The sequence below is a fragment of the Pieris rapae genome, chromosome 5, assembly GCF_905147795.1.
Source record: "Pieris rapae chromosome 5, ilPieRapa1.1, whole genome shotgun sequence".
Lineage (NCBI taxonomy): Eukaryota > Metazoa > Arthropoda > Insecta > Lepidoptera > Pieridae > Pieris > Pieris rapae.
Window position 1 is genome coordinate 7,941,978 of NC_059513.1, and position 17,471 is coordinate 7,959,448.

Here is a 17,471-nt window from a genome sequence, read left to right on the forward strand (position 1 = left end):
AAATATGTATGTAAATAATAGTGTTTAAAGTTTTCAACAGATTTAATCTACATTGATCTTTATTCCGACAGCATAAAGCTGTCATAATAAAAACGATTGTTACGATGACGTAATTAACTTGGCCACAATCATTTAAATTTACGAGCAAATTAAGGGGTTGTAAAGAAAGTTGGCAATCCACGTTTTGCTGCATAGTTAAGAAAGTTTTTACGGCAGTCGATTAAAGACTCAACTCCGAATTAAACAGAATAGATTATACCAGGTCGTTACTAAAGTTTCCCCCCAGAGACGTTGTTAAGAAGTAAAATTGAAATAAGAATAGTCAACCGCGCCAGACTTGAGTTCAAGTGACTAAAAAGAAAGAATGTAATGCAATAAAGTTCGCTTTAAAGAAATATCCCAGGTCCTCGCAGAATAAATCTTGCGTTCTTTAATAAGCATATTTTCGTAAATAGAGTAAGTATTTCTGTCTCAGTAAACACCTGCTTAAAACAAAAGAAGGATAAAATTTGATAACGACAGTGAAAAGTGGAAAAGGTAAGAGAACTTTCAAGCGAAGTTCAAGTCTGTTTGTTTAGAAAATTGCAAGCAGAACTCCATTACGATTTCCATACACAAAGTTTAGTGCAACTTTATGCAACTTGGGAAGAAAGTGTGTGAAACTGAGAAACTACAGCATGTGCACTTCGAAATCTTTATGGATACAATTCTGTAAGTATAAAATCGTTCTTGAATATGCGGGCAGCTGCAAGCCCGTATGAGGCGATAAAACTGTCTACTTAGATACGATTGCTGGACGCGCTGTTGGTAGAGCTTACTGATTTTCACAAAATATAGGCAGAGAATTGCACTGGAATTATTTTTACTGTCAGTATTTAAATATGTAGTAAAAAGTTTGATTTGAAGCAATCTTATTTATGAGCTTAAGTTGTCGCATAGATTTTTGGTGTCATATCCAGAAATAATGTTAATTGTATGCATCACCATATGCGAAACGAAAGTTTTGAATCGAAAATTTCTATATCAAAATCAAAATTTTAATGAATTGTTCACAAGTATTTTTTTTTTGTTTAATTAATAATTCCTTTTCTTTGTTTTATATATGTATTTAATATTGTTATGTTTATAATACTATAAAATTATCATTAATTACCAAATAGCCACGTTGTTTCGTCTAATTCGACATTAAGGCAAATTACATATATGTATCATATTTATACACCCTGTTAATATATCCTGCACTGAAAAGCAAAGCACAAATCATATCATAGTCATCAAAAGTTTTTATGATCGTTAATTAAGATGTTAAATCATTTTCTACTGGAATACACGATTTTTTTTCACATTTGCGAAATCTACGAAATATGATTGAATAAAGCCACACTTTATGCAGGACTCTTGCGGAGACTTCATTATAATTAGATTACTCCCTACAAATATTTAAGTATGAACAAAAGCGCAAACTTGTGATCCCTGCTAATAAAAAGTTTGGATCGTACTGACAGAAACTCATAAATCTTACTGCAGGTTTACACTGTGCGCTACTTGTGACATGACTGGCTGTAAAAAGATCGCCATTCATAGCTCATAACTCAACAGAACAAGTGAAGCAATTCGCTTAATTTAATGCACCAATCAAGTTTCAGTGGTACTGCGTTGAAGTTACGTGTCCATTGTCTTGACTTAATGTTCATCTATCAAACTAGAAGTGAGAAATTGGACTTACCATAGATTTTTAATATGTCAAATAAAAAAGAAGTCAAGTTATTTTATACAAATAATTGTTACTTTTACGTTTCTACTTATCATATAATACGCATCGTAAGCTCCGTTAGATGTTGGTTATTTAGTAAGTTTCCTATTTCGCACTAATTCACACTTCACGGTTAAAATACCATTACCATATAAAACACACTATAATCATCATATCTTCTTAATATATATAAATCTCCTGTCACTATGTTTGTCGGCGATGAACTCCTAAACTACTAAACCGATTTTAAATTAAATTGGCACACCGTGAGCAGTCTTGTCCAACTAAGAGATAGGATAGCTTAGATCTCAATTTATAGCTACAATATTATTTTATTGCAAATATTTGTTTATTATTTGATACAATTCTAACAAATGGCGCTGTGTTAAAAAGTACCAACGACCAAAAATAGTTTACCACTATGTAATATAACAAAACCTTAACCACAGCAACGCTTGGCCGAGTCTGTTATATACATAATCTGATAACTTAAAACTACTAACAACATTAAATAAATAAAAAAAATAATAACCTCATACATCCTTCTGTCGGTCTTTCCAAACGTGCCGCTAATATATAACCAGAAACGGAAACAGTTAAGCAGCTAGATGTTTTGCGGACTTGGTGACAGACAGCAGGGTTTCGAACCTTCGCGTATGGCAGAGCTATTACGTTTTGGAATATTTGTCATAATTAACAAATAACTTCACTATATACCAGTAATAAATTTCACTTTAAATCACAATAAACTTTAATTTTGCATATGATTTTTTCGTTTGCCCAAAATAGACACCTTATTATAAGCATATTAACTGTACACAGCTGACTTCACTCGCGCCAGGATGTACAAAATTAACGAAAACTTTTATATACCTCATAGTTTTACCTTTGAAAGCGTTTAAGCCGTAAACAGTGTTGCTACTTTAAATCCTTTTGATTGCCTGCGTGATCCTGGAGCTTTGTGGCCGTTCAACGTCAGGTATGTTTAACTGTGCCGTAAAATGTGATTCTGTAGCTCAGGGCTATTTGGAAATACAAGGACAAGTTTTAGTTTAGATTGCATGAAATGTTTTTATGGAATTATATTTTTGAAGTGAAACTCCTTTTTTGACGGTGGAAAAAAAATTACCGTTACATTGTTCGAATACGCGTCAGACTTCATAAACTACAAATCTTGCAACTTATCAAACTTTATACGATGTGAATATAATTGTACTTATTATATAAATTAATTGTAATTGCAGTGAATTTCCAAACAAAATATATCTCTTTGCACTAATATCACTCTTTGTCTTATATTAACATAACTTTTACACATTTAAAGAAAAACACTTTTTTAACGGATTGAAGTTATATATTATTTATATCTCTTTGTCTAACACTTAGGTATAATTGTGGTATTTGACAAGATCTGGTACTACAATTGAAGGAGTTTTTACTCGGCACTAAAATTTGTGGAATGTAAACAATAAGTATATTTCATATTTCAGTTACCATAAGACATAAATAACTAAAATATAAATTAACGATAATAATGATAGTAATGATTCTATAACAATTACTGAAATTCTATAATAATATTAGTAGTAATAAGATAAAATGAAATAGTTGTCTTATTTGTATTCGTATGTCTATCATAATAAAAGTCTTTTGTTAAACGGTATCTCATTTAACTTTATTTAAGCAATTTCTGAAAATTTGTCGTATAGTAGACAAATTTTTCGAAATTTTAGGTCATAAAGAAGTTTCACTTCTTACGTGTGTACACTAGTACTATACTTACGGCAGTCATAAATGATACATCACTATACCAATATATATTTATTTAGTTCAATAATTTTTAAGCGTTTTATTGGAACATGCGTAGGTAAAATGCGTTTTAATCTCGCAAAGTATAGTATTAATTTAAAACCGAACCGTGAAATACCATTGCATTAATTTATAAATCATAAAACATATGAAAGTTGTGTGTATGTTAATTAAAAGTTCACAGGATTTAATTTCAATCCTGAATTTCGTTGTAATTCATTAGTTATAATTTCGCAATTAAATCTAGATTTTTACTTCTACCACTTTTATCGTTGACTTTTTCCTAATTGTCATTTTTGGTCTGATATAATGAACGTAGACTAAAGAATTAAATATTTAAATATATTTAATAATTTTACTAACATAGTTATAAGTTTTACTATACTAACAATATATGGACGTATTAATTGGTCTGAAATAAATGATTTTATTTATTTATAATTTTTTTCGGGACATCGAAATTACAACACTGTACATATATATGTAAGATGCAACTATCCCACGCTTTGATACTAAGGTTATCTAAACATCTATTTGTCTTTGAAATACATAATAATTATTATTAAGAAATCTTCCCGAACCAGAAAAAGATGCGTAAATAAAACATTCCTAATAATGTCATTATATAATTGTACATTTCCTTTTTCGAGTTGTTTATTTTTATTCGCAAACTTCGCAAGTGTCTCACGAGGGAAACTTTACACTCGAAAATCTTAAGAGCACATAAAACTTCCAGCAGTTATTACTTTAGGGTCGATGTAGAAAACAGTGGTTCGAGTGAGGCAGATTGAAGTTTTTAGTTCCTACAATTTTAAACTTTCACTGCTCGCATCATCATCATCGTTTGCGAAATTTTTATGTCTCCAAGGAGGGTTGTTAGACGTTTCATCAAACAGTTTAACGTTTTATTTTTCTTTCTTTAAAGCTTGTTTGCTTTGTTCGGGCAACGTAACATGCAATGCATCCATCGTTGAAGCGGATTTCAATATTTAAATAAATGAAGTGTAATTCCTACGAGTTGTTGTTTTTTTAATAACGCGTTAAATTCCTGGTAATTACGGCTGGTATATTTAATTATTGTATTGTAACCCGGATTTATTAAATGATAGTTTGGTTGAATACGTTCCATATTGTATGGATAAGTTCCAGGGTTCAGAATCGCTCGTTGATGATGTAACAAAGGAAGGATGTAACACTTATTTTTTATGCGGAAAGAAAGGAAAAAGGACAAATTTAGTCTTAAATGATCGTTGTTTGTGTATTTTTTTTTCTGGCATTTCTAGTCAAATCTGACTTTCTTAAAATGACTATTTATATAGACATTCTTATCTACACAATCTATTTCATTATTGATTTCCAAATTAAACTTATATATCTATATGATATAATGATTATTATTTATTGTATACACTTCATATACATGATATTAATAATAAAAAAAACACAGCTTTAATCAAGCAAGCAGCCACTTTAGTCTTTAAACACATTATAACTTCAACCATCTAGTATAACCTAACAAAACCGGTCTTCATGTGCAAAAAGCTAATATATAATATTACAAATATATTACATACAGGTATGACTTTCTTCTCTATAGTCACTTTGTAGATATTAACAAAGTACCTCGTTTGTATGGCACAATTTGAACAAAGCGTTGTGTACCTAAGCTATAGCAATTCTCACTAACTGCACTTCATGATACCATTAATCTCTTTCTGGCAAAGAGAACGAAGACTTGTGTGCCAAACTGTACAGAGCACGCCCACTTATCAAGTAAGGTATTGCCATAGATGAAATATCGAAGCTTTAAACGTTTAATTTACTTGTAACTGCAACGATTTTATAAACCTTTTCACTTTTACGTTAATATACGCCAATGTTTACTCGCACGCACAGATTATAGTTTAACTTGAAACAACAGATACCTTCGGAAATGCTCTTATTATTTTTGCACAATATTAGCCAAGTGCTGTAAGGGACCCTCCAGAAAGGAGACTTAGCGCTAAGTTTACTCCAGTCCTTGAGCCATAGTTCGAGCTAAGTCCATATTTATTGTAACTTTTAATACACGCAATTGTATCTTGCTGACAACAAGTTAAGTCAAAGACTTAAATTACTTAAAAGTCGTCGTCAGTAAGATAATGCGCACCGTAATTCTTCAGGGCAGGGCAGTACTGGCCTAGTGGCTTCAGCGTGCGACTTTCATACCTGAGGTCGTAGTTCAATCCCCGGTTGTGCGCCAATGGACTTTCTTTCTATGTGCGCATTTAACATTCTCGAAGGTTGAAGGAAAACATCGTGAGGAAACCGACATGTCTTAGACCCAAAAAGTCGTCGACGTGTTTCAGGCACTGGAGACAGATTACCTTCTTGCCTTGCCTTCTTTAAATATAATCTTGAAACAGATTCGGAAATCTGAGGCTAAGACCTAAAAGAGGTTGTAGCGCCACTGATTTATTTATTTAATTAGTCGATAATGATAATTGATAAAAATGAATTTATAGACATATATTTTAATCTTAATAGTCACTAGCGATAAGTAAGGAGTATAATAATGTGACCTTTGTATGTACATGTAAATAAAGTTTATAACAGCTTTTTATATCAGCGGCAAAAATATATTGTAATCCTCTTTTGTTTGGCCAATAAAGTTTTGCTAGTTGAATAACGTTAAGCTTTCAATTATAATATTCATTGTAGCAACATCAACATAACTAGTCGGAACGGAAATGAAATCCTAGTTTAATAGTTTAGGCCTACGGAACGTCAGCTTTTGATAGTTTTGAAATTTTGATTGTTCTTTCCATATTTGTCTGTTACTCGTTTAACATTATGAAGATAATTTGAATATATTATATCATTTTGATATAATTCGACGTCTAATCGAGAAAGAAATTCATCAAAAACACATTTTTTTCTATTCAGGTTACAGAGGTTTCCTTAATGTTTTATTTTTTATAGGCAAACTAACCAGTTTGTTAGTTAATTAGTTAGACTAACAAGAAAAAACTATTGTTCCACCTAAACTCAATTCGACTTGAAGTCAGAAAATACATTATGCGTTACCTAAGTAGTATCTAAAATTAGATTCATGTAATATTTCTTTTTTTGACGTTCATAAGTGTATATTATGTTACCTATATGAATAAATAAATTTTGACTTTTGAATTTTGTTACAATAAAAACTTTTTCTATAGGTAACTGTATTTTTCTTTTTCACAGATTCGGATTTCAAAAAAAGTTATCATTTACCATCTGACGCGTAACAATACTGAAGCTCACACACACTTTATTAGAACACTGAAGATACCTCAGTGAAACGGTATACTAAAATACACTACATTTTACATATTAATTACGAGAAACAATTGGCATGTTCAGCACTGTATAGAACGTTGAGCAATTCTGCGAAGCTTATAATTCGTAATGGGTTTCCATAGAGATCTAATTGACACTGTCTCCGGGGACCGACGTACTTCAGAATTTGATAAATAATTATACAACGATACAATTAGCAATCCTCGGAACAAATTAAACGGGATTGATATTAAATTATACCATCGAATTTTTTAATATTAAAATTATCTATTATATATTTTTTTAATAGTTTTCAATTTTTAAATAACGAACGAAAATATATTCATTTTTATACAGTCATGGAGCATATGTTCAGTGGGGTCAGGGGTTTCAGTATCCATAATAAATATAAATTTAGTAGTTCCCGTTTGATGTTTTGTTATTAGAATTATATCTAACTAAATGTTCAAATTTTCCATATAATCCATTAGTTGGTTTCGATGCTATCAATAGAACAGTTAATTAGAGAACATCGCAGTTAGCAATGACGAGCCTCGACTAACTTCGGGAATTATGTTTGAATTTTAGATAGTGGATAACTCCCCTCACTATCTATATAGAAAATAGGTTGAGAAATTGAATAAAGTTATAGTTACGCAGTGTTAGTAGTATTAGTGTAGACTGTATATTTGTAATTAAGCTAAATACAAGAAGACTAATAAATATTAAACAAATTCATAACACGCATCGATAACAGCACGCGGAGAATTAATTATTTAATTATTAATAACACAATATATTTAAATTTATTTCAATCATTTCAATTTAAAAAACCGCCTATCCTAGTGAAATACAAAGGTATTGTTTTTGTGTGACTAAAATAAAATATCTATATGAGTAGTTATTATTAAAGTATTGTAATCTATTTTTTAAATACTTTCAAATATTCCTAAAAGGCTTAGGACTTAAAGTACTTATGTGGGTTAAATTACATCGTTAAATACGTTTAGGTGATTAAGGATCCAATATCCGAAACAATAATTGCTGGTTTAATAGTCTCATGATAATCTATAAAACTACGGTCCTATCGAGAGTCCTAAGTAAGATTGATGAGTACTATACACTGATGACATAACAAGTAAGCATTTAAGAAAACTTCATATATATATTATACTAGCGGATCCGACAGACGATGTCCTGTCTACACGTCTTTAATTTCAAAATTTCAATTTTTAATAAGCCATTTTGATGAAAATTATTATTCAAATGTTATGACAATATCTAACGATCCAGCACATGGTCACACACGATATAACACAATGATAACAAAACTTTTTTTAAATTTCGGGACAGACTAAAATTAAAATTCGAATATTATTTAAAATTTGACACTGCGATGGTAGCGCCGTCTGTCGGATCAAATGTAAAACATTCCAAAATCAACAACAACTAATAAATTGAAAATTAATTAAAAAAACATTCAGCCAGCGGACAAAATTGTGAATCTAAACCATTCCCAGATCCCCTTGAACACACACAAAAAATTTCGTCTAAATCGGTCCAGTCGTTTAGGAGGAGTTCAGTCACATACACACGCACACAAGAAATATATATATTAAGATATGTCGGAACAGCGGCGTTAGACCCTATCCAGAAACCGCGATTAACGCGCGTGTCCACTCACGCGTTCTCGAGGCACTGTAGCTACATACATTACGTCCAGATGCTTTCGCGCGTTTCCATACACGCCTGTAAAAGACTTGTCATGCAGTCCGGGTCACAGGTCGTAACTGTATCAAGCACAAATTCGGTTCCAGATGGAGTTTACACCTCGGCGCTCCTCTGTATCTGCTCCTGCCAGTTGACCGTATTCCCTGAAGAGCGCTTCATTTTGTCCATTACCATTAAGGAGGTTCATAGAAGTTGTTCTAATAAATAACTGCAGGTGAATTCTTCATCGGACGTCAAAGCAGATTTCAAAATAACATCCGTATCACCTCAATGCGCGTCGTTCAACAATTTAGCGTTTTTAACGGCAGTTATAGCCGCGCACTAGCATTATGTGAAAGCAGCTTCCCACTGAAGTATTTTTCCGCAGTTCAGACCAGATCAGACTGTACCAGTTCTTAAAAGTACGACAATGTAAGTGTTCATGGGCGGCGGTATCACTTAACATCCGGTGAGCCTCCTGCCCGTTTGCCCCCTGTTCTATAAAAAATAATGTAACTTATATATGTTTTATATACAAATACAGTGCAGTATACACGAATTTGTTAATATAAAAATAACTCGATGAATAAACAGGACCGCGTTATTAGATTAGCGGCCCGTACGTGCGAGAGAAATCTGTTCATTCGATAAATACACTTAGCTACAGGTGAAATAAATGAACGAATACATTTTATACATATTGAGGATTTTTTCTTTTCATTCGCTGTATACCAGGTGTATCTTATTAAATTAGCTGTGGTATTAAAAAAAATTGTCTATTGTCAATTAATATATTATTTATGAAATATTTAATTAAATAAATCGATGACTAGGTTAAGATTCTGACTCAATTGTTTTATCTATTTATTTAATTTTACATGAATATAGTACAAAAAAGCATCTTAGCCAATCACAATTGTGATTTAAATTGCTTTTTATACATATACTTAAAAGACAGTAATTGGAACAACTTGGAATAATTATATTGTAAGTTGAGTAAAATCTAAAATTTTCTTAAAGTAATAAAGCCTTTGGTTGTTGTTGTTGTTTACCTGGTTTTGTTACGAAAAAAATATAAATGGATATTTTCTCAGCCTCAAAGAGGTACTGTGGAGACTAATGATTTTTCTTGTCGCTGGTATGCATAATGCGAGCCTACATGGTGTTTAGATAATTTAAAAAAGATGAAAAATACTCCAACTCCTAAAGTTAACATTATATAGTCTAGAATATCTTACATTTCTCATACAATTTCATAATCTTCTGTAATATACATATATCGAATTACTTACCTGTCATAAATATCTAAACACTGCAGTGACAAAGCTGAGACATATCTACGTATATTTCAACAAACGATTTTTTTTATTAGGCAAAGAGAAGCATTGCAAGCAATAGAAAACGAACCAAGTATCTCTGAGATAAAAGTTACACAGAACAAATTAAAAAAAACAACATTAAAGGCCAAGTAAGCATTATGGCCAAAACGCTATTCGTTTAGAGAATATAGATTTAAGTTGAAAGTGGACAGTGTTTTAAATTCAGTCGGTGCCCGAGCCGGGCGACAACTTGGATTGGAACCCACGACATGTGCTTTATTGTATTTTTACTGAGAGCCACACTCCACTGAATTTAGGTACACAGATAAGCTGAAAATAAAATGTTTTATGTGACAACTTTTAGTTACGAAATAGGAGTTACACAATAATAAATTGCAGATTGTTTATTACATTTTTTATTTAGAAATACTGTGTATTTGTCGTATTAACGTCGACGCAGAATACGAAATCTATCCCACTTTAATGGCACTTAAACACAAGGCTTTTTAAGGTACTTTCTGTTGAAAATAATAATGAAATTATTTATTTGAAATCATCTTCTAATAAATATTTAAGAATTTCACCATAATTTTTAGTAGTTTTATTTATTTATGGTTCGCCTAAATTAAAGTAGTTCTAACTGAATTGTGATCCGATGTACATTTAAAATCCTTAGATAAAGGGTTTGTTATACACAAACAGTGTATAGTAAACTGTGTAAATTTTGGGTTCCCTTTTTGCGATGATCCGTCAGTATTTAACTTAGTGTTCTGCAAAAGGGAAAATTAAATGTCTTAGTCAAAATATAATAGAATGTTATATAACTTCGTTCATGTGACAGGTGTCTCAAAAGGAAGTTTACATTTATTTAGCATACGTTATGTGAAAATGTTAGACGACTTCTTGGTGCCTCAACTTCAAAACTTTCCTAGCTATAACCAAAGAACATGGTTCCAGAAGGATGGAAAAACGTCATCTAATACGTCTCTGTCACGAGGTCGTGAAATTTTCTCAGGCAAATTGATCTCCAGAAGACATAAATTGGCCTCCACGCAGTCCTGATTTCACTCCTATAGAACTTTTCTTATGGGGTTCTTTAATCTAAATTCTGCGCCAATAAGCCGACTTCCCTGGTGCAATTGAAAGAAAATATCCGTCACAAAATGACAGCCATCACTGAGTCCAACTGCCGAGAAGCAATTTAATGTACGATTAAATGAGTGTCGCAAACGCCAAGGACGGTATTATTAATAAATTATGAATTATGAAATAAATTCCCAAAATGTGTACTTTAATAAAAAATAAACACTTTTTTGGTATACGACTTAATCTTTAAACAATCAAAAATAAATAGGAACTTTCTTTTGCGACACCTTGCATATTAAATTATGAGACAACTTAGAATGTATGTTTAGATGTATCCCAGTCTAACCCTTTTCGTTTGACGCAGTATGCAGTATTTAATGTTATATTTAAGTTGTACGAAGCATATGTCATACATCGATATGAAACTGCACGTATAAAATTATAACCCCTGAACACCAAAGCGTTTCACCCACAAATTATAAGGAAATGATAGCCGCTTGATGGCAGCGGAAAGATTTAAAAGAACGTAATGGCTGCAATAAAATAAAGATATTGGCGTGTCCCGTATGGTTGGGGAATAAAACGGAAGCCAAGATAACTCGGCACAGCTGAGATTTTAGATGCTACTAGAGATTTTTATTAAATCTTCGATATGTGAAGTACGATTGGATATCGATATTTGAATATTATATTGCAGTATTTGCGGTATTATATAAAATTTACGAATATATTTTATAAAACTGCGATTTCCATTATGATAAGATTAAAAACTTAGAAGGACTTACTACGTAGGCGCTGTTGTAACCAACTTTAATGTCCGACTTTTTAATTCAATAAAATCGGCAAACTTGACAAATAGACCAGGGTGGATAATTTTTGAAACCAAAAAAATAATAGTTGAAATATTATAAAAATGAAAGGAAAAGTAATTTACGGGCGATCTGAGGTCGGGAAGGGGGAGGGGGTAAGTTTTTAAGGGTAAAAACGGATTATATACGAACTAAAACTCATATGAAAAAAGTGAAAGGCAAAGTTGTAGATAATAAAAAGATCTAATTAAATAAATCTGTTAAATTTTGTATTAAAATTTTTTTGTATGAACATTCTTTTTACCTAAAAATTTATGTAAAAAATTAAAAAAACCAAGTTTTTGTTTTTTTATTTTTATCTTTTAGAAGGAGCCTTTTCCGATGGGTTTCATTCTACTATTTTTTTCACTTTTAAGTACTTTTAAAAGGCTTCTACCCTGGTCTAAAACTGTTACATTGCAAGTATATTCCCTTCAACGATACCTCATATCTTCTTCCTTTTTAATAGCTTTAGATGCTGTTACTGAAGTTGAAGTTAAGCCTTCTATTAACAAGCAAGATTGATTAAAGTTTTCGGTTAAAGGTAATATCTTAAGCACATATAGATTACTCAAAATCTGAGTTTACATAAACTTATATTAAATAGCAAGTTCAGCATAAGTTGAGACGTATAAATGAGAAGAGCGTAAGTGTACACGTAAGAGGTTCCCAAGTCGAATCTGTCATTATTACTTTATGAAAGCGGAGGGAAACCACACCTGGGGCCACTTAGACCCGCGTAAGCCTAACAAATTGTATCACATTCGTTTCGGTCAGAAATTCAGGACTGAGACGGTTTGGATGCGTGCTTCAAGATATTATTAAGTTAGAATTTTAATACGAATCGCTTTGTTCCGGTCAACAGGTTATACTTAACTTTTAACTAATTGTAAACATTATCCATTTAATATATAGAAGTTAAAGAAATATAACGTCCCAATTCACTTATCTTGTAGCTATCGCAAATTCATTTATTTTCGTATTCAATTATTTTGTTGAGTCGTTTAAAATATTTTTACAATTCAAAAATTAAGAATTTGATTTCCTTAAATAAAAACATAACATATGTATAGACAAATTAATAAAGCTTTTGTTTTCTTTAAACTAAACGAATTGTTCTTAATATGTAATATTTTGAACTATAAATGTCAACCTTTATCAATTATATTTTTGTATGACACAGATTCAGGATAGCCTTGAAAATGCGGGTAAAAGATAGTCGTCTATAAATAAAGGAACATTTCCACATATTAATACATGCGGATATTTTTATATGATTCAATTCACGAAGCAACGTTTGAACTTTTATGAAAATTCCAAAACGTGATATTCATTCGTGCGAATATATTCGTCAAAAGACGTTTTACTGATGTGATATAAATATGTCGGCTACAACATATTAATAAATTACGGTGTTCATTTGACATATAATATTAAATGTTTATTAGAATTTTAATATAATAAAATTAGAATTTTATTTTCTCATTACAAAATGATTTTTTTCAGAAGAATCTTAGTATAGGAATGGGCTGCACTTCGCCATCAGACAGCCATCCTTCTTTTAGTCTTCTAGGATCATTCTCAAGTATATCAGATACACCTTTTACACCTTTTTAAAACTAGTATAGCTAGTAGCTAGTATTACATATTTTAGATGGTAATTAATAAAAGAAAACATTTATTACAATATCGAGTCAACCCGTAAATTAAGAATATTACGAGAACTTAATTCTACAGTTTTGTTTTATATTGAAATTGCTTAGAAAAAAAACTTGGTAGGTGGCAAGGGACACCCGGATGGATCGATGTTCCTTTCGATTAATTAGAGAAGGAATTGTAATACATATATTTTTTTTTAATTATAATATTTTTTTCTTTATTATTACCAAGTATAATGTAATATAAACTGAATCAGTAGGCTCAATTTTAGTTATTAGAGTACCTAAAATTATTTCTTTGTATTAATTTATTGTGTTACATTAAGACATTCAGATATTTATGTACATTTTTTTACGAAAAAGTTCCGATCCATCATAGAGATGTCGCTAGCTTCGTAGTTTCAATTTCTCCTCTTAATTTTTTCCGTCTATCCCCTTTTCGCAACGCGCGATAAGGAACTTCGTTCCAAAAACCACGTATTTAAGATATCATGTAGGATATGGGAAAAGGACGTTCATTCGATATTAAACATTCACTCAAAGATGAAAGCGATAGAGCTTGTTAATTAAAATTAATAATACCAATGATTATGAGGGGCTTAAGTGCGGTTCGGCGTAACAAGCTAAATAATACAGTTCGTTAGACAAATTACTTTAATTTTGAGTTTCCGTAATGTACCACCATTACAGCATGAATATTAGTTAACGCTTTCACGTATATTTCAAAAATATAAAACCGATATAAATTAAAGTTAAAGTTTATAACAGTGCGGATAGTCGTAATTTTGGTATTGAACAGATTTAGTTAAAGGTAAGTAGGGTAAGTCGCATTTTATATACAAGCCTCCGTCGTCCATAAAAACCCAGCTACCGCCATGGACCTGTCCTGACATGTCCTGTACGTCCTTTAAGCTATTTTTTTTTTTTTTTTATTCCCTACTTGGCCTACCCCCGGACGAGGTCATCTCCGGGCCGTGGAATATCAATATAAAAATTATTATTTCTATTTTTAATTATTATTTACAACTAAATTTTACTGGTTTCTATTAATAACTATCCTTTAAGCTATTAGAAAAGTATAAATCTAGTCTTATATAAATATATTTAGAAAAACGATTAATATTTTCTAACATACGTAGCATATGCAAAATGGTTATTACAAAACGTATTCAACTGTTTGTCACATAATGTGGTAAACTTCGGGGCAGCTCATTGTTGATTAGCAATACGTTTCAGACAAACTGACAAAAAAATCATAAAGGATTCACTGTTAATAATAACTGTAAAAACCAAAAACTCAAAAATGCGAGAAAAATTTAATAATTTTAGTTATAATGGTGTCAGAACAAGGAAATTTTAGTGCAGGATTTGTCTTGGAAGATTGCCCAGCGTTTCAAGTCACTTCAAGAACATTTACAAATAAAGTATGTATTTGAAAATATAAGAATGAAAAGTAAAAGCTATAGCAATATAACAATTCCATGAAATCTATTCTATTACAGAAATAGACAATCTAACAAAATTCTCCGAAGGCATTGTATTAATATTTTTTAAACCATAACTAAATAATGTACAGGAGTATCAAATATTACTTTCTTAGTAATTTAACACAGTAAATGAGCTAGTAGCCATTTATAGTATTAAATTAGCTTAAACTTTTTTAATTTACCTAGAGTTTTAGGTGTAACGAAAACCATATAAAATTAATGGATAAAATACTGAAACAAAGAGACATGCTTTTAACAAAGTAGAACTTATAATTTAAAGAGAATTTTTCAACGGATTGAAACGTCTTATTATAAATTTATTATAATATTTTACATAATTTTAAATTTTTTCGACGCTTCGCGTGGTTTACAGCGTGCGTGGTCGTGATCATCTTTCACTCGATATCAACTCCGGGGAAATAAATACAGATAATAACTTCTTCTTCAGCCGTGATACTTTTTGACATTCAACACCCTTTGTCTTCAGTCACCGTGATCGTTGAGAAATTGTTTTCTTTAAATGTATAAAAGTTATGACAATACTAAAAACTTATAATTTCAAATAAATGTTTAAGCCTGTATTTAAAATTATAAGTTTTATGACTAATGTTTGACATGTTTAAATATTTCAATAGCTTTTCTATGAAATTTGTGAGTCCTACTTAAAAATGTATTCTCGCAAATTAAATTTGTTCCTTGCTTGCAGTTTGTTATTAAAATTTGATGTATTTGCAATGCAGATGAATTCTGAATACTTCAAGATTATTTTAGTTAAGAACAAAGAACCAAGTGGTTACTAACTTTGAACCATTTGTGAAGTTATAAAGTTCTTACATGTTACTTATAAAGTCGTTTACGAGTTCATAAAATGTTTTATATTTATTATTGTGTAAAACGATCGTAAGTAGGTGAAGAGTGTCAACATCACCTAAATGGAACGCAAAAGTAAGTTTTCGTGCCTTTTCTTATAAACTACTAAGCGCATTAGGATAATGCAGTCCTAGTTGTTTTGTCTGTTTCTTTGCGTTTGCGTTTGCTTTTGTTTTTTTTTGCTGACACAAGACTTTTTGGGCTAAAATAAAAGACACAAGGCTCTTAGGAAACGCTGTAAGTTTTATTCAAGCCAGTTTAAGGTGGTTATAGTGATTTGATATATATGATAAATTTAATTACCTTTAATCATTTAAATACATTTATTTGATTTAACTTCCTCCGGAAGCTGAACTGGAAACTACCGGCGACAACGTCCTTTTATTTTGGTAATGTTTAAATTATGTTAAAAACATTTTTTAATGTACAAAGTAATCTATAAATAAATTTAGTGTTTTAACACTTCCTTTACCTTCCACCTGTAATCTTTAATAAGCTTCACGAAATTGTAAAGTTGCAAAGTTCCGGATTATTAAGTACTTGAGAAATTAATAATTCAATAAGATACAATAAGTCTGTGCGGGAGTTTTAAATGAAATCAAGGTAATGAAGGAAAGTTGGGCTTTGCAGTTGTTCAAACTGCAATTCGAATACTTCTTAATATCTCGTTCAGTTCCAGTTGTTGCTTGAAGAACTTGCGGCGAATTTATAATTAACTGACAAACTTTTACAATGTTTCAATTTATTTCTTTATATGAAATATTTTCATTTTAGACTTATATCAAACAAATTGTCTTCGAATACCGTCATTGACTTGAAAATACACTCAAACATCAACAATTTATATTAGATTTGTTCGATATTTTAAATATTATTTTTTTCACTCAAAACCCAGGACTGCAAGCTTATGTGATGCTATCAACATAATATTTATATAATTAAAAAAAAAAGATGTTTCTGCAGAGAGGGCAATCTCATCGCAAACTTATATTTTTTCATAGTAAAAAATTACAATCGCTATTTAAGTTATAGAATAAATTTGTTCTATATAATACATCAAACCTATTCTTAATAGCGGAAAACGGCACGGGCTGTCTTGAAGTGTGAATGCACGGCTAGGTAATACTAAACTTTTACCATCCCCAAAAATTACCACAGATTAATTAAAGAACACAAATAATGATTTTAAGAAAGACATATGTTTCTTAGAGATTAGAGTAATTAATATCCATTAGGTATGAAGTACAACCTGTCTAACAACGGTACCTTAATTAGTGAAATTGAGGTCAGCATTAAGCCGATTAGGGTCGACAAGTATGTTTCGTTTGAAACGTTACTGAGCGCATAAGTTCCAATAGACCTGGATTATATAGAACAAACTTGGCTAACAAATAGGTACATTTCGATTTATACAGCTCCTCTGAGACCCGTACGTTACTTCAACATATTATGTTGTCAGTATTTACATTGAGAATGGATGTTTTAGTTGCGTGTGGGCAAATAGAAGTGTTAGTGAAACTCGTAATGAATTAGTTCAAACGTTTTCGTTATTAGCTTTTCGGGTCGTTTTTGTAATTGAAATTTATAATATAATAACTTTATTTTGATTTAAGTTTGTTGCCTAATTTAATTAA